Genomic DNA, 18,598 nt, shown 5'->3' on the forward strand with positions numbered 1-18,598 from the left:
TATGCTCTTCCACTGTCCCCTCAGGTACAGTATGCTTAGGGATGGAGACTAGAGGTTAGGAGGTGGTTACTACAGTTAGTCTCAGTCTTAAAGTTCATGTAAATTCCCAGGAGGTTTACTCAAATGCAGCTGCCTATTTTTTTAAGTTTTCTGAGACAGGGTCTTCCTAGCTCAAGCCTCAGCAATCCCCTTGCCTCAGCTTCCTAATTGCTAGGGTTATAGGCCTGTACCACCAGGCCCAGCCTAAGGATCTAGCATTTTTTTGATAAGCTCCTAGGCTATGTGCGAGTGAACATCAAGGCACACTTGAATAGAACTGGGGGTGGGGTGGGGGAAGGGCGGACATGCAGGAGTCCAGGTGAAAGGTGAGGGAGGGCTCAGCGGACACCAGAGCAGGGAGAGAAGATGGCTGGGTGTAAAGGATGTAGAGTGGTAAGGGTAACCTGGGACCGCAGGGCAAGGTGAGGCAGAGGGGATGGGTCCAGGGTACACTCAGCAGTCACACAGGAATGGAGCAGCGTGACAGACGCCTACTCAGGGGTCTGTTGTACAGGAGGTGGTGCCTCTCAGGAAACACTCAGCTGTTCCAGTTGGTCTGATTCTATGGAAGACCTAAACTGGAAAGATGCCAGTGGGCAAGCAGGGTGTCACCAGAAGCAGGAGAGTGTGTCTCATGGAAGACTGACAGGCACTAAGGTGGTAGTGGCCACAAGCCATCCGGAAGTGGAAGGAAGGACTGTAGGAGGAGCAGGCCTGGTGACCTCAGCCTGGAAAATTCCAGGCTAGAGACTGACAGATTGAGAGGAAAGACAGTAAGATTGGGCTAGGATTGGTGGTACACAGTTGTAACCTTGGGAGGCTGAGGCAGGAGGATCACTGAGTTTAAGGCCAGCCTGGGGTAGAGTGAGACCCTGCCTCAAAAACACCGAAAAGAAAAGGAATAAAAAGGAATTGGTGGGGACCCCACTAAGGGGATGGCAACTTGGGAGGCAAAGATCTTTCAAATTGGGAAGTCAAGGGTAAACAGCCGTAGATAGAAGCTGGTACTGGGAGCCGTGCCAGGCCCGTGGCCCTGTAACCCAGCTACTTGAAAGCCAGAGGTGGAAAAGTAAAGGCCTAGCCAGGTGCCACACACCTTTAGTCCCAGCACTGGGGAGACAGGCAGGCAGAGCTCTGTGAGTTCAAGGCCAGCCTGATCTGCAAAGTAAGTTCCAGGATAGCCAGGGATACACAGAGATGCCCTGTCTCAAAAAAAAAATCTACAAATAGAAAATTCAAGACAACCTGGACAACTTAAAGTATCTCAGAAAGTAAAAAGCCACAAGGGTGGGACACGCTTAAAATCCCAGCACGTACAAGGTCCAGACTAGCCAGGCCTGCATGATAAGACTGTGTTTCTGATAGTAATTCAGCTGGCAGGGGAGATACTTAGATTCTGAAGATCACGTACCCAGGGTGTGTCTTACCTAGTCCACTCCAGGTGTGCTGTCCCTTAGGATTTCCCAGATGTGGGAAACTGGGTCGCGTAGTCTGTGGTTGTGGGAGACATCCATGTTCCCATACTAAAAAAGGGGGAGGTGTCAAAAGAGGGCTGACAGTTCAGTTCAGTGTCAGAAAGCCTGCCTAGCACACACAAGTTCCTAGGTTCAGTACCCAGTACTGTGGGGCGAGGGCAGGTGTTAGGGTAGAGACGAAAGTGGCTTGGGGAAGCACCACTCCTGTGACATGCACGGGTTATGATGGGGTGGAGCAGGCGCAGAGGCAGCCAGAGATGAAGAGCTGCAGTGACACTCTGAGCTCAGCCACGGCCTGAAGGTAACCAGAGGCCTTGCCTCAGCCTGAGACCAATACATGCACAGGTCCGAGTGCTGCCACCTTGCTCAGGCAGTGTACTCTGACCCCACCTGGCACTTACTGACTGATACTTTCACAGCCCCAGGGCAGTGCTTTTTATGTGCTGGGCCCAAGAGCCCGACTCTTGAGAAAATTAACAATTTTCTCATGTGGGAATAACCTACATGTGGGATGGAGAGGGAGGGCGAGTGAATCTATGGCAGGAAAATCAATTCCATTTTTGGGTGGCAGGGGTTTTGGGACAGGATTTTCCTGTGTAATCCTGCCTGCTTTAGAACTAGCTCTGTCGAGCAGGCTAGCCTCAAACTAAGATCCACTTGCCTCATGAGTGCTGGGATTAAAGGTGTGCGCCGTCTCATCAGGCTGTGGCCATGGGACTGAAAGGGGATAATTGACCATTGGTGATCACAGACTGGGTGACTCCCAGGATTCCACAGGAAACCTACAGAAGGAGGGGCAGGGTTGGCAGAGTTGCCAGGTTCAGGCCTCGGCTATCCCAGAAGAGAGTCATACATGTATATTGCCTTAAAAATTATCAGAAGGCTCCACACCAAAGCTTCCTACCTCCTCACGTGCCCCTGATGCTCTTTAACAAGTCCTCATGGAAGTCTTTTGGGCAGTGTTGGGAATAGATGGTGCCTGGAGCCCTGGAGGGGATGCGGTCGTGATGGGAGGCTGGGCAGGTGCGGAGAGGACAGGAGTCAAGGGTCGTGACATGTAAAAAGGGACAGAGGAAGGAGAACATGAGACATGTCCAGAGAAGGTGGAAGGACCCCGGGAACCCAGGACTGGGGAGTGGTGCGGCCGCAGTTGATTCGTGTGTGCCACAGTAACAGGGTGGCTAAGGGAGTCCAGACAAGCCTTCCCAGGGGCAGTCTGTGACCTAGAGAGAAACTGGGGGATGGAAGTCAGAGGAGGTAGGGTAGCGGTTTGCTTGGGATGGAGGGCTTCTTCCTGAAGAAGGAAGGGAGACAAATATGGCAGTAAAAGACTTTTTTTTTTTTACTTAGTAGCATATAATCGGTGTGTATGTGTGTGTGTGTGTGTGTGTGTGATTTGTGTAAATGTTGAGGCCAAAAGTCAACCTCAGGTAGGTATCCTTCCTCAGAAGCTCACCACCAGACAAGATCTCCTTTTAAACACACACACATGTACACACACACACACATATATATATATGTTAGTTTCTGTATGTATGTGGGTACAAGAATGCCACTGGGCAAGCGTGTTCGGAGCAAAGAACGATGGGAAGGAATCAGTTCTGCATGGGTTCTAGAGATCACATTCATGCCATGCTTACATGGCCAGCTTGACTGACACAGGGTCTGGAATTCAACACCTAGGCTAGGCTGCCCAGCCAGAGAGCCCCAGGGCCCTACCTGTCTTCATCTCCCCAGTGCTGGGATAGCAAGTGCTTGCCACCACACCCAGCTTTGTTCTTTGAAGATTTTTTTTTAAGAACATAATTATGGATATGTCTGTGTGTGCGCATTTGAGTGCCTAAGGAGCTGTGAGCCACTTGATGGGGCACCAGGAGCTGAACTCAGGTCCTCTGGAAGAGCAGCCAGTGCTCCTAACCACTGAGCCACCTCCCCAGCCCCACCTGGTCTTGCTGTTATTTTCTAAATACAGGTTCCAGGGATGATAGCAAACTCAGGGCTTCATGCTTGGTGGCAAGCACTTAACTCTATGTCCCCAGCTCAAACGTTCTCCATTATAAAGGTGTCAGGGTCTTGCTTTGTAGCCCCAGCTAGCTTGAGACTCCTAATGTAGACTGCCTTGTCTGGAATTTCCTGCCATTGTCCTGCCTCTGCCTTCTGCCTTCTGTCTGGAATTGTAGGTGACCATCGCTGTGCCCAGCTCTCTGCTTCTTAGAAACAAATTTAGTATGGTACAATTTATGTGTAATAGAACATACTTTATTTTGAAATGGCAGAAGCCAAACCCAGGGCCTCTTGCATTAGACTAGTTCTCCACCACTGAGCACATCCTCGCTCCCTAGAAGTCCACTGATGGAACGTTTACTTATGTGTGCCATGCTGGAGATTGAACCCAAGGTCCCGTCGTACTAGAGCTCCTCTTATGGAGTCAGTTTCCATGTCCCAGAAGTGGACACACAGTACATTGTAACAGTACAGGTGTTGGACGTGGTGGTGTAGTTTGTAGTCCCAGAACTCACGAGGCAGAAGCAAGAGGATTCTCAAGTCTGTGGCCATCCAAAGCTACTCAGCAAGATGCTGTTACAAACAAACAAACAAAATGCAGCCAGGACAGAATTCGGGCAGGCCTTTAAGCCCAGCACTCGGGAGGCAGAGATAGGTGGATCTCTGTGAATTTAAGTCCATCCTGGTCTACAGAGTGAGTTTCAAGACAGCCATGCCTACACATAGAAACCCTGTCTCACTCCCCCGCAAAAACCCAACAACAACAAAAAAGCCAAACATAACTATAATTCTAGTACTGAGGATGAGGAAGGGAGATGGCCCTGGATAAGGCCAGCCTGGGCTTCGTAGTTAGTGCTAGGTCACCCAGGGATACCAAGTGGGATCTTATCTCAAACAAAAGACTGGGCTTGCTGGGCCATTCCTGTAATCCATCATTTGGGAGGTAGAGGTAGGAGGATCAGATGTTCCAGATGAGACTCAAAAACAACAAACCAGAACACAAAATGAGCTCGTTAGGTGGCTCAGTGTGTAAAGGCACTTCCAGAAGCCCAAGGACTCCCACAAGTTATCCTCTGACTACCAAGTGCACAAGTGCAGGCATACACACGTACATAAACAAAAGAAATAAAACTGTGATGGGCTGGTGAGTGGTGGCTCATACCTTTAATCCTGGCATCCAGGAGGCAGAGGCAGACAGATCTCTGTGACTTAAGAGTCCAGCCTGATCTACAGAGAGATCCAGGACAGCCAAAGCTATACAGAGAAAGCCTGTCTCAAAAAAATTAATTCATCAATAAAATAAATTGTACTGGAGAGATGGCCCAATGGTTAAGAGTGCTTACTGCTATTACAGAGGACCTGAGTTAGGTTCGCAGCACCCACATGGTGACTCACAACCATCTGTGATGTGAGTTCCCAGGGCTCCAATTCCCAAGATCTATTTTTGTGTATATCTGTGTGTTCCTGCCAATGTATGATCACAAAATTCCTGTCATGTTCAAAAAGAAACCTGAAAGGTCTCCAGTAACCTGCTTCTCCAATCCCTCTGGCATATCCCTTGGACTTCATCCACACTGGGCTCTAGCCAAGCTGGCTTCCTGGCCATTTCTCAAAATGTTCCTCATCAAGACCTATCTAGACTCTATTTAACATTTTACCCCAAACCTGGTATGGTGGGCTTATAATCCTAGCCCTTGGGAGGCTAAGGCAGAATTGCAAGTTCTAGGCTAACCTGGGCTATAGAGAGGGACCTTCTCTCATTTTTTTTTTTTTTTGGTTTTTCGAGACAGGGTTTCTCTGTGTAGCCCTGGCTGTCCTGGAACTCACTCTGTAGACCAGGCTGGCCTCGAACTCAGAAATCCACCTGCCTCTGCCTCCCAAGTGCTGGGATTAAAGGCGTGCGCCACCACCGCCCGCCCGGCTAAAGATAATTTTTTAAAAGAGGGATTCATGTAGTCAAAGCTGGCTGATCAGCCTTCAAGGTAAGGATGACCTTGGATTTTTTCTAAACCTCCAGTCTCCAATTCCTCAGTGCTGTAATTACAGGCATGTACTACCATGCTCGGTTTTATTCGATGCTGGAAATTGAACCCAGGACTTCCTGTCTGCTAAACAAGCACTGTACCAACTGCACTACAGCCTCAGCCCATAAAACCAATAAAAACAGACTGCACTCCTTTGCTCCCGTTCCCTTAACCTCCTCTTCCCCCCCCCCCCCTTTGGTTTTTCGAGGCAGGGTTTCTCTGTGTAGTCCTGGCTGTCCTGGAACTCACTCTGTAGACCAGGCTGGCCTGAAACTCAGAAATTCGCCTGCCTCTGCCTCCCAAGTGCTGGGATTAAAGGCTGTGCCACCACCGCCCGGCCCCTTAGCCTCCTCTTATATGATTTCCTTTCCTGTGTGAATACCAGGAAGAGAGGATCTTTGGAGGTTGTGTATAACCAGCCCCATATTGCCTGGCAGGTACTAGATTCTCAGTAAATGTTTACAGAGAGGACTGGAAGATGGAATTCCCTGCTCTGTCTTCATGCCCGGGGCAGCCTGGAGGTGAGCATATCCATCCTGTCCATGGTTTCATGCCTGTGTGCTATACTCAAGTGACCACTTCCCCTTGGCTTTGCTGGTAGCTCCGCTCAGCAGGTGATATTCTTGGACCTATTCCTGCTGAGACCGCAGTGTGCTTTCAGCTTCCTGGCCCCAAGCTCCGCCTCCAGTTGACTTTTCAGTTCTCTGTGCTTAGAAACCTGTCTTCAACGATTTTTAAATCTCCCCTTCCTCTTTAAAGATGTATTTTTACCTGGTACACTGTGGCGCACAACTTTGAGCCCAGCTGTTGAGTTCAAGGCCAGCCTGGTCTACGGAAAGTTTCAGGACATCCAGGGCGACACAGAGAAACCCTGTCTGGGTAGAGTGTTTGTATTTTATACGTATAAGTGTTTGAATGCACCATGTACCTGGTGCTTGTAGAGGTCAGAAGAAGATGCTAGGTCTTCAGGAACTGCAGTTACAGAAGGTTATGAGTGGTCATGCGGGTTCTAGGGACGGGAATCCTGGTTCTCTGCAAGAGGAGCAGCTCTACACTGCTGAGCCGGCTCTCTGACCCCTTCATGGTTTGTTGTTTGTTTGTCGTCCTCCGACTGTTTCACAAGTGTAAATCATGAATGATTTTTCTCTCCCATTCCCTCTCACCCCTCTGTCTCCACTGAATCCCTTCTTCCAGATTCTTCCCTGGGAGTCATTCCCAGCTTCCATCATCCTCTGTCTGATTCAGCCCTATAAAACTAAGCCCTACAAAATCTCCCTCATCCCTACCTCCGGGATGCAGAAGGCCCCCTTTCTCTTAAGTGCCATCCTCATTCAGCCTCAGTTTCCTTGTCCTTGATTTTTTTTTTTCCCCAGAGCTGAGGACAGAACCCAGAGCCTTGCACTTGCTATTGTTATTTATTTATTTATTTTTTAAATAATGATTTCTTCCCAAGGTCTCTGTCTCCTGTCCTCCTTGGGATTGACTCCCAGGCGACAGTCCTGGCTCATAGTCACTGCTGCACTGTTGTGAAGAGACACCGTGATCAAAGATGACTCTTAGAGAAGAACGCATTTAATTGGGGGCTTGCTTACAGTTTCAGAGGTTTAATCTGTTATCAGCATGGGGTGGGGGAGCATGCCAGCATGCAGGCAGGCAGACACTGGGGCAGTAACACTACACCCTGCTAGATAGGTGGGGTGCCTGCTTGTTACTGAGCTTCAAATACATAAGCTCATGGAAGCCATTCTTAGTCAAACCACTGCGTTGGCTGTGTAACTGGCACAGTACCTTCTGAGGGGAGTGCACATCCCAGTGCTCCCTGCCCTGCCAACTGACTCCAGCTTCAGGGCAGACAGCTGACTCACCTGGCCCCAACTTCAGTCTCTGGCGAAGTTCCATCACTGAGAGACCACAATAAGGATGCACTAACACAGGTTCACGGGCCCCTTTCGTGACTCCCATAGCGGACAGGCCTCCTCAGAGTGAGTGGAAGGGTGTCCATGCTTTGACTGAGACAGCAGTGAAGGATAATGTACGCTAATTATCCAGGCATGCAAAAAGCCAAATTACAGACATTGTCATGTCATAAACACCGTTTCTCAAGAGAGAGGCTTGGGGACATCTGGACAGCTGCAAGGGAACAAGCTCATTATCTTCTCTTTAAGGCTTTGTCTCCTTCTCCCACCCAAGACGTGGGGGGCCCTGGGCCTCAGCCGGGCCCCTCCTTCCCAGTCGATGCTTGCCTGCAGGACCTGCCATCTGATGTCCCCTCTGGTGCTCACCAGCCTCTCTCAGGCCTTAGCGAGTCAGATCCTCCAATTTCCTCATCTGTAAAATAAAACTAGTGGAGGTGTAAGTTGGAAGGCTACCACCTGAGACAGGGTTCACACAGCAGTGGGCAAAGGGTAGTCCCTTTTAGAGCCATCCTGCATGGCAGGACTCCCTCCATCCCACCTCTTCCAAGTCTAACCTGCAACTTCTAAGAAATAAGTACATTTTTCTCTTCTCTCTTTTTTTTAATTTATTTTATGTATATGACTGCACTGTTGCTGTCTTCAGACACACCAGAAGAGGACATCAGATCCCATTACAGATGGTTGTGAGCCACCAATGTGTTTGCTGGGAATTGAACTCAGGACCTCTGGAAGAGTAGTCTGCTCTTAACTACTGAGCCATCTCTCCAGATCTTTTTTTTCTTTTTCTTTTGTTTGTTTAAGACAGGGTTTCTCTGTGTATCCCTGGCTGTCCTGGAACTCACTCTATAGACCAGGCTGGCCTTGAACTCAGATATCTGCCTGTTTCTGCGTCCCGAGTGCTGGGATTAAAGGGCGTGTGTCACCATCCCGCTTCAGTGTTTTTGTTGCTTGTTTTTGAGACAAGGCCTTGCTATTAGCCTTTGCTAGCCTCGAACTTACTATGTTACCCAGGCCAACTTCTGATTCACACAGTCCCCCTGCCTCTGCCCCCTAAGTGCTAAGATTACAGGTATGTGCCACCATAACCAGAGAGAGCACAGTTCAAATATCTTAAAAAGTCACCCCTAAGCAGGCTTGCTTTCTCAACGCTGTAATCCTAGAACTTGAGAGGCAGGAGTGCACAGGTTATTTGCTGGTCCTAGAAGAAGAAAGTACAACTTCTAGGTTAGGGGTTGACAGTCCTCAGCCAAGCAGGTGATCAATACTGCGTCTTTCTTTCATGGTAGAACCTGGACCTGGGGGACAACGCAGCACAGCACATAGTGGGGTGTGTCACCAGGGGCTGGTTTTGTGGGTCAAGTCAACCTGAGTCTAATCTAGTGGGGGGGGGGAGTTATTCTAGATGTAAATGAGGCTTCAGAGACACCCAAATATGGCATGCATCCCTCATTTAGACGCTGCTTAGAGCAAACAATTTTTTTTTAAATCAACTTGTAAGGGAAAGAAGATGGATTTGAAGACAAGCAGGTATTAAATGACACTAAGGAATCACTGTGAAGATCATGAGGTGTAAAAAAAAAAAAGATCATGAGGTGTGGTCGTAACATGAGAGTATGAGAACTTCCTGAAGTGGATTTCTGAGTGAATTGCCACACAAATTATATAAGGCACTTGAAATATTTTAGCGAAAATAATATGCTGGGCCTACAAGCACATATGATTTTTTTTTTCCGTTTTTCGAGACAGGGTTTCTCTGTGTAGCCTGGGCTGTCCTGGAACTCACTCTGTAGACCAGGCTGGCCTCGAACTCAGAAATCCGCCTGCCTCTGCCTCCCAAGTGCTGGGATTAAAGGTGTGTATCACCACCAGGCCATGCACATATGATTTTAATTCCAGTAGTTCCCAGGGAAAGCAGAGGCAAGAGGACCACTGTTTGGAACCAGCCTGATCTATGTAGTGAGTTGTAAACCATACAAAGCTACAGAGTGAGACCCTCTTTCTTATTTATTTATTTATTTATTTATTTATTTATTTATTTATTTTGTTTTTTGTTTTTTCGAGACAGGGTTTCTCTGTGTAGTTCTGGCTGTCCTGGAACTCACTCTGTAGACCAGGCTGGCCCCGAACTCAGAAATCCGCCTGCCTCTGCCTCCCAAGTGCTGGGATTAAAGGTGTGCGCCACCACCGCCCGGTGAGACCCTCTTTCAAGAAGGAAAAAAAAAAAACTATGTTAATCTGGATGACAAGTATAAAGAGGTCCATTTTACTACTGGTACTTTCTGGGCTCAAAAATATACATGAGAATTTGTTTTTGATCAATATGAATGTTTTGCCTGTATATCCGTCTCTGTAGTGTGCGCAGGCACTGCCAGGAAAGGTTTCAGGATTCATAGGTGGCTGTTAACTGCCATGTGGGTGCTGGGAACCAAACCAGGATATTGTGGAATAGCAGCCAGTGCCTTAAACCTCTGAGCCACCTCTCCAGCTCTTAAAGGTATTTTAAAATTGTGTGTATGTTTGTATGTGTTTGTTTGTATGTTTGTGTGTACATGAACAGGCAATTTTGAGGCACCCGATGTTGGTTCTGGGAACCAGAACTGAAACCAAACTTGGATCCTCTAGGAAGGCAGTCAGAGCTCTTAATCACTGAGCCATCTCTGCCAACCCGTTGTTTGTGTTTTCTGAGATAGTCTCATGTAACCTAGGCTAGCCCCAAACTTGATAAATAGCAAGGCTGACCTTGAACTCCTTGCTGATCTTCCAGTTTCAGGAGTTGAGGTAGCAAGTATGTGTTAGCATGCCAGGCATAAAATAGATTTTAAACTACGTGTGCATTTTATATATACAGGTGTTTGTCTGTACATCAGAAGATGGCATCAGATTCAAAGGGACTACAGTCAGAGACAGTTGTGAACCACCATGTGGTTGCTGGGAATTGAACTCAGGATCTCTGAAAGAGCAGCCAGTGCTCTTAACCACTGCGTCATCTCTCCAGCCCTGAGATAAGATATTTTAAGTATATTTAGGTGTTTTAATGTTATTAATTGGTTGGCTTTTTAATTTTTTAATTATAGAAGTTTATTTTTTAATATTTTCATGCCTAGGGGCTGGGGAGATGGCTCAGCGGTTAAGAGCAACTGACTGCTCTTCCAGAGGTCCCAAGTTCAATTTCCAGCAACCACATGGTGGCTCACAAGCATCTGTAATTGGAACCGATGCCTTCTTCTGGTGTGTCTGAAGACAACTACTGTGTTCTCATATAAATAAAATAAATAAATCTTTAAAACAACAAAAAAAGTTGTCATGCCTGGTTGTGGTAGTGCACACCTTTAATCCCATAACATAGAAGGCAAAAACAGGTAGAATTCTGTGAGTACAAGGCTAGCCGGGGCTATATAGTGAATTCTAGGCTAGCCAGGACTAAAGACAAACCAGGACCTTGACTCAAAAGGGGGTGGAGTGTGGAGAGATGGCTCAACGGTTGAAAGTATTTTCTGCTCTTTCAGAGGACCTGTATTTTGTTTCCCACACCCATATGGTGGCTTGCAGTGACCTATAACTCCAGTTCCAGGGGTCCAGTGTCTTCTTTGTGCTTCATGGGCACCCCTGCACGTGTACACACAACCACACACACTCATGGCACCCCTGCATGCATGCACACAAACACACACACTCATGGGCACCCCTATGCACATGTGCACAGCTACACACACACACACACTCATGGGCACCCCTGCACGCATACAGACAACCACACACACACTCATGGGCACCCCACGCTCGTGTGTGTGCGCACACACACACAGTACATATAGATACATTCAGGCACATATACATAAAATGATAATCTTTCAAAAGAAAATGTAAAAATGCCTTTATTATTAACGTGAAATCTGAGGCTGTTCCCCTTCTTGCCTAAGAGAGATCTTGAGTATAGACCGTGAGAAAGTTCTTCGTTTACAATGATAATATCTGAACAGGTTAACAGTGATTTCTATGGGAACTGATTAGTTGGCTTCGATTCCATCCAGAATGCATAGTTTAATCTCTATGCATTGAGAGAACTAAGATGTATAATGTTCACCAGACGAGACCCTCCTGGGTCCCCACGTTCTCTGCTTGACGTGTGTTATTTTTTCTTTTTGTTGATTTGTTGGCTCCATGGCCATCACTCCCTTTTCCACACTCTCCGTAAGTGCCTGTAAATTTCCTTTGTCTATAGCGTGAGATCGCAGGTGACCACTGATGCAGGAAATTTTTGTTTTGGAGTAACTGAGCATTCAATGTATGTGAGTACATTACATAAACATTCTTGAACACCAGAAGAGGGCATCAGATCCCATTACAGATGGTTGTGAGCCACCATGTGGTTTCTGGGAATTGAACTCAGGACCTCTGGAAAAGCAGCCAGTGCTCTTAACTGCTGAGCCATCTCTCCAGCCCCATAATTCAGTCTTGATTCCAAGGGAAACTGAGGACAGAAAACCAAATGCTCTAACAGTCCTCCCGTCACCAAGCTGCCAGCTCCCAGATCATTTAAGTAAATAAGGCCTCTCTCTGTTGAATTCTGACCTGCAGATTCACTGTAGATCATTGCCACGTCCTGGAAACTATGAGCACAGGAAGCAAGAGGAGGGGCTGGAGACACTGTTCCGTGCTTAAGAGCTCTTCCTCAGCTCTTGCTCTTGCAGAAGACAGGAGAGTAGTTCCTGGTACTCCCACAGCGGCTCACAGCTGCCTGCATCTCTGTCTCCCGGAGATCTGATGCCCTCTTGTGGCCATTCGTGATTCCTAAATTTACAGGGACAGGCAACCACACGTAACACATAATTAAAAATAAATCTTCTTTTCTCTTTCTTCTTTTCTTTTTATGTTTGATTTGTCCAGATAGGGTTTCTCTGGCTACCTTCAGCTGTCCTGGAACTAGCCCTGTGGACCAGGCTTCAGCTGTCCTGGAACTAGCCCTGTGGACTAAGCTGGCCTCAAACTCTTAGATGCACCCACCTCTGCCTCCCAAGTGCTAGGATTAGAGGTATGTGCCACCTCTGACTGCTTAAAAATAGATCTTAAAAATATTAATAAAGGAAAAATAAATCTTTTAAAATGTATTTAAAAATTAAAAGCCAGAAGAAGGAGCCCAATTAATACATCAGAGATCCCCCCACTTTAAGGTTTCAAGACACGGGATCGGATCGTTTGCAGATGAGGATCCAGAAGCGACTCGTTGACTTACACAGTCCTTCTGAGACTGTTAAGCAGATTACTTCCATCAGTACTGAGCCCGGAGTGGAGGTTGAAGTCACCATCGCAGATGCCTGAGTCAACTGTTTAAATAAATTGACTTAATTGTTTAAAAAAATTTGGTCCAAGCACAAGAGGCCTTGTTAGTGTCTGTGGTTAGGATTGCCATGTTGGAGTCTGTGGTCCTACTACAGCTGGAGACCCTCTTGATGTTCATGGCCGTGTCACCACCGAAAGCCATTCGGCTGCACACGGTCTGTCCCACCAGAAGCCTTGTTGAAATTCATGGGCAGGACTTCCACCGGGGACTCCATAGTGGTGTCTGAGGCGCATGCGCAGGTGGTCACATTGCTGCCTTGACGGTCCGAAGACCATGCTGAGGTCTAAGTGTAGAGCTGCGCGGACTCTGGAGGCCATGTGGATGTCTGTGGTCCGTGCTGTCTCCAGAAACCATGTGGAAGTCCGTGATCCGTGCTCCCACTGCCTGTAGCAGGCGAGGAAGCTTCTTTTGCATCGGTGACTGCAGACTCACAGTGGACAGAGTCATGGAAGGCTTGTGGGACAACCCCTGCACACCCCACCCCCACCCCCGAAACATAACACAGCCTGGACAGCAAAGAAAACCCTTCAAAATTGGATTAAGGATGCTGACCTGTAGCTCTCCACAGCTGATGGCTGTGAGAGGGAAGGAGGTGAGGAGGGAAGGACCTGGCCACTGCAAGTTTGACCATGCCCCAGTGAGCATATAGTATATAAGTAACACAGATTGGACTTGGGTGTTTGTTGTTGTTGTTGTTACTTGTTTAATTTTGGGGGAGAGAAGAGGGGAGGCCACAAGGGTCGGGAAGCAAACCTAGGAGGACTGCGGGGGAAGGGTATGTGAATTAATAAAATATTCAATAAATAATAAATATAATATGTTGAGTGGGTGAATAATTTACTCTAAGATCCCACAGGAAACTTGATTGGCTGCTTTTGTTTTGTTTTGAGAGAGACTCTCATTCTGTATCAAAGATTGGCCTAAACTGTTCAGCAATTCACTAGCCTAAGGATTTCTCTGTGTAGCCCCGATTGTCCTTGAATTCACTCTCTAGACCAGGCTGGACTCAAACTGAGAGATCACCCCGCCTCTGTCTTCCGAGTGCTGGGATTAAAGGCGTTCTCCAGCAAAGCTTTGAGGAAGATTCCCACTATATAACCTAGGATATCCTAAAATTTGCTATGTAGCCCAGGCTGGCCTTTGCTTCATAGAGAGAGTCACATGATTCTACCGCCAAGGAGTGCTGGGATTAAAGGGGTAGCACCACCATGCCACACCTATTTGTTTCTTGAGGTAAGGCCTCTTGGAACCCACCCTGGCCTCAAACTCACTGTAAAGCTACAGATGACCGTAACCCCTACTGCTAACATCTACAGAGTGGGGATTACAGATGAGTGCCGCCCATTCTGGTCTTGCTTTTTGTTTTGAGATGAGGGTCTCCCTGTGTAACCCAGGCTGTCTTAGAACTTCTGATCCTCCTGCCTCAGCTTTCCAGGTGCTCATATCATAAGCATGGGCCAGTATGCCAACTAGCTATACATTTTGAAAGGGCCATATAGTTGAAAATCCCCAAGGCTGGAAAAATGGAGAGAAGCTCCCTGCCACCCCAGGGAAGACTTGAGTAGGAGCAGGCATTGCCGAAAAGGGAGCAGGAGAAACAGAGCTGAGAGGTGAGAGGAGGAAGCAGTTGCTTTAGACCCCCAGGGGTACCAGGTAGCTGAAGAGTGGAGAGAGAATATCATAGGACAGAAGGAAGAAGAACTCTCACACTTAGAATTCACTACCTGTTTGGACTCAGTGGTAAGCATTAAAAGTTATGGCTAGGGATAGGAGAGATGGCTCAGCAGTTAAGAGCACTGGTAGATCTTCCAAAAGACCTGGGTCTGATTCCTAGCACCCATGTGGCAGCTTACAACCATCCGTAACTCCAGTTGCAGGGGTTCCAGCGCCCTCTTCTGGCTTCTTTGGGCTCTACACACACATTGTGTGCTGACATACATGCAGGATAAATGTCCTACACATAAAAATAAACAAAACAATGTGGCTATGATATAGTTCAGTAGTAGAGCACTTGGTCTAGCATGCTAGAGACCCTGGGTTTGATCCTGACAAACCATCAACAGATGACGAGGGCTGAGGGTACAGCTTGGTTGTAGAGTGTATATGCAACAACCAGGAAGCCCTGGGTAGGGTCTCCAGTGGCTCATAACCTGGCCTGGAGCCATACACTTGAGATCTCAGCACTTGGAAGGTAGAGAGAGGCAGGAATATCAGCTCAAGGTCACCGTTGGCTACACAACAAGGTTTAGACCAGCCTGAGCTATATGAGATGCTGTGTAGAAAAAAAAATTTCAGCAGAAAAATGTCTCTGAGAAGGGTGTAACACAATCCACTGGGTGGCTGTGGACACAATCCTGTCTGTGGTTTGGCTTGCTGCAGGACTGACTCCAAGGGTCAGGATGACACCACGGTTTCTGGTTGTAGAAACGGATTGTGGATCCATACCCTGTAATAGCTGAACATTGAAGCGGAACTCTTGGCTGTGGGAACAAGAGGAAAGCTGAGGGTTTCTGTCAGGTCCAATCAGACTGAGGACTGAGGAAGCCCTAGTAGAAGACTCCAAGGCAGCTTGACATGTAGATCTGAGCTGAGAGCAGAGCTCTAGTCCTGGGTGGTGGTGGCAAAGAGGACACAGAAGAACGTGTGAAAGGACAGAGTTCTCATTGGAGCCCCATAGGCCACCAGCATTTGGGGCTGAAGAGTGGAGGGGAGCCTGTGATGGAGACTACAGGGAGAGGAAGACGGCAGAGAGCTGGTACCCAGAGGTGCAAGCCTGGAGTTACTAGAAAGAGGAAGAAGCCGGGGCTGGGGCGGTTGCGGACAGGTCAGGGCTGGCCAGGGCCAGCTGGTTTTGATCAGATGAGTTAGAGGCCACTGGGATGGCAGGAGGGGCTATTTCAGTGCTAGGTGGAGGAGGAAGCAGATGGCAGTGGGCTGAGGAGTAAGTAGGAAGTGAGAAGAAAAGAAGGAAGACAGCCTGTGCAGACAGGCTTGGGCAAGTTTGGCTGTGAAAGGGAGAAGGGACGAGGGATGGGAGAACAGACTTGGGGTCAAGAGATTTGGTGGTTGATTTTTTTTTTTTTTGACTTTTCAGTGCTGGGGGTTAAGTCCAAGTATTGAGTGTGCCAGGCAAGCACACTAGTGCTGATCTGTAGCCTCAAGCTTGGCCTCTGAATAGGACAGAGATGCTGGTGGAGGTGGATAGCTTTGTGCAAAGAGGTGTCTCAGCACCTGGAAGGGAGAGGCTGGAGGATAAGGAGTCCAAGAGCATCCTTAACTAGACAGTGAGAAAGGAGAAGTGACTCCCATTGCCCTCCACATGTGGGCCACACACACACGACAAGCATCTATGCAAACAGGTACACACACACACATACACACACAGAGACACACAGGACATGCATCCATGCAAGCAGGTGCGCACACACACGCACACACACACACACAAATAACTATTGGAAGAAACACAGGGACTGGAGAAATGGCTCAGTGGATAAGTGTTGGTAAACTGAGTCACTAGGGATGACTGAAGAGAGACACTCTAGCATGTAATGAAGACTTAAGTAAGTATGTGTGTATGTGTGTGTATGTGTGTGTATATGTGTGTGTGTATGTGTGTGCATGTGTGTATGTGTGTGTGTATGTGTGTGTGCATGTGTGTGTATGTGTGTGTATGTGTGTGCATGTGTGTGTATGTGTGTATGTGTGTGTGTATGTGTGTGCATGTGTGTGTATGTGTGTGTATGTGTGTATGTGTGTGTATGTGTGTGTATGTGTGTGCATGTGTGTGTGTATGTATGTGCATGTGTGTGTATGTGTGTGCATGTGTGTATGTGTGTGCATGTGTGTGTATGTGTGTGCATGTGTGTGTATGTGTGTGTATGTGTGTGTATATGTGTGTGCATGTGTGTGTATGTGTGTGTGAATGTGTGTGTGTGGTGTGGGGGGTGGCAGACTCTGTAGACTGAACCCAGAGCAGCTTTACAGAAACATATTTATTGTTTGTTACACAAAAGTTATTTTTAGAGAAAGTCTCTTTCTCATCTCAGACACAGTGGCAGCACTGATTTTCCCGCTATAGGTAAGACCATTTGTTGCTCTTGCAGAGAATCTGAATTCGGTTCTCAGGACCCACAGAGCTTCTCACAATCGTATGTACCTCCAGTTCCAGGGGTTCGGACTCCCTCTTCTGGCTTCTGTAAGCACCAGGCACACATGTGGTGTACAGATACACATGCCGGCAAAGCATCCATACACATAAGATAAATCTACAAAAGCTTATTTAAAAAAATATTTTTTGAGGGTTTCTGAAAACCAGGTATTGAACAAATGGGGTTTCTCTAAAATTACCCATATGGGACCTGTTCCCCAAGTCTCCAAAATGGAGACTCCCTGAGGTAGAGGCTGCTCTGTCTGTGCTCACTGCTTGTACTTCTGCTATTGTGACAATACGCACATGTAGGATTGCCACATGAAGCAAAGGTTGATGACACTTAAGTCGGTTGTGATTTTTTTTTGTTGTTGTTGCTGATTTGTTTTGAGACATGGTCTTACTGTGTAGTCCTTGCTGTCCTGGAAGTTGAAGTCTAGACCAAGCTGGTCTCAAACCTACAGAGCTCTGCCTGCCTATGCCTACTGAATGCTGGGACTAAAGGCATGGCCACCACATTCACCTACAGTTAAGTTTGAAATACAGAGCCAGGCAGTGGTGGCGCATGACTTTAATCCCAGCACTTGGGAGGCAGAGGCAGGCGGATTGCTGAGTTCAAGGCCAACCTGGTCTACAGAGTGAGTTCCAGGACAGCCCGGGCTACACAGAAAAACCTTGTCTCAAAAAGAAAAGAAAAGAAAAGAAAAGAAATACAGACCAGGGACTGACCGTTTGCCTGGGTTTTGTTGACATGCTGGCACTTCCTTGTAATCTTAAGACATGGGTGATGGAGACAGCAAGGATCAGAAATTCAAGGTCATCTTGGCTATACCGGGAGTTGGAGGCGAACCTGGGTTTCATGAGGCTTACCTCAAGAGAAACCAAAGACAAGGGCTGGAGAGATGCCAGTGTCTGAGCTCACTGGCTGCTCCTGCAGAGGACCAAGTTTTGGCTCCCAGCACCCACATGGCAGCTCAGAACCATCCGAACTCCAGTTCCGGTGGATTCAAGACCCTCTTCTGACCAAGCAAGCACATGGTACCAAGCATGCACACGGTGCACAAACATACATGCAGGCAAACATATTACATTAAAAAATAAATAATAGAGTAAAGAGACATTAACCACTTACTAAAGTCAACAACATTTAAATTATCAGGTAATTAGAAATTTGGGGGTTGGAGAGATGGCTCAGGCAGTTAAGAGCACTGACTGCTCTGCCAGAGGTCCTGAGTTCAATTCCCAGCAACCACATGGTGGTTCACAACCATCTGTAATGGGGTCCAATGCACTCTTCTAGTATGTGTCTGAAGACAGCTGCAGTATACTCATATAAATAAAAAACAAAAATAAATCTTAAAAAAAAAAGAAATTTGGTTTTTGCTTGTTTTATTTTTTGAGACAGGGTTTCACCACCACTCGGCTTAGTGTGATTAGAAATTTGTACATGACTGCAAATTCTTTTAAGTTTTATAATGTGTGTGTGTGTGTGTGTGTGTGTGCGTGTGTATGTGTATGTGTGTGTGTATGTGTGTGTGTGTGTTTGTATGTGTGTGTATGTGTGTATGTGTGTGTATGAGTGTGTGTGTATGTGTGTGTGTATGTGTGTGTGTATGCGCGTGTGTGTGTATGTGTGTGTATGTGTGTGT

The 18,598-nt window shown here is 47.3% G+C and overlaps 1 non-coding gene across 1 annotated transcript; it reads left to right on the forward strand.

Moving 5' to 3' along the window:
• Positions 1-1,404: 1,404 nt before the first annotated feature.
• LOC114610598 lies at positions 1,405-1,561 on the forward strand. The gene has a single exon (XR_003709709.1). It is a non-coding gene; the product is annotated as a U1 spliceosomal RNA (small nuclear RNA).
• Positions 1,562-18,598: the final 17,037 nt, after the last annotated feature.

The sequence above is a fragment of the Grammomys surdaster genome, unplaced genomic scaffold (assembly GCF_004785775.1).
Source record: "Grammomys surdaster isolate TR1022 unplaced genomic scaffold, NIH_TR_1.0 126048, whole genome shotgun sequence".
In the NCBI taxonomy this organism is placed as follows: domain Eukaryota; kingdom Metazoa; phylum Chordata; class Mammalia; order Rodentia; family Muridae; genus Grammomys; species Grammomys surdaster.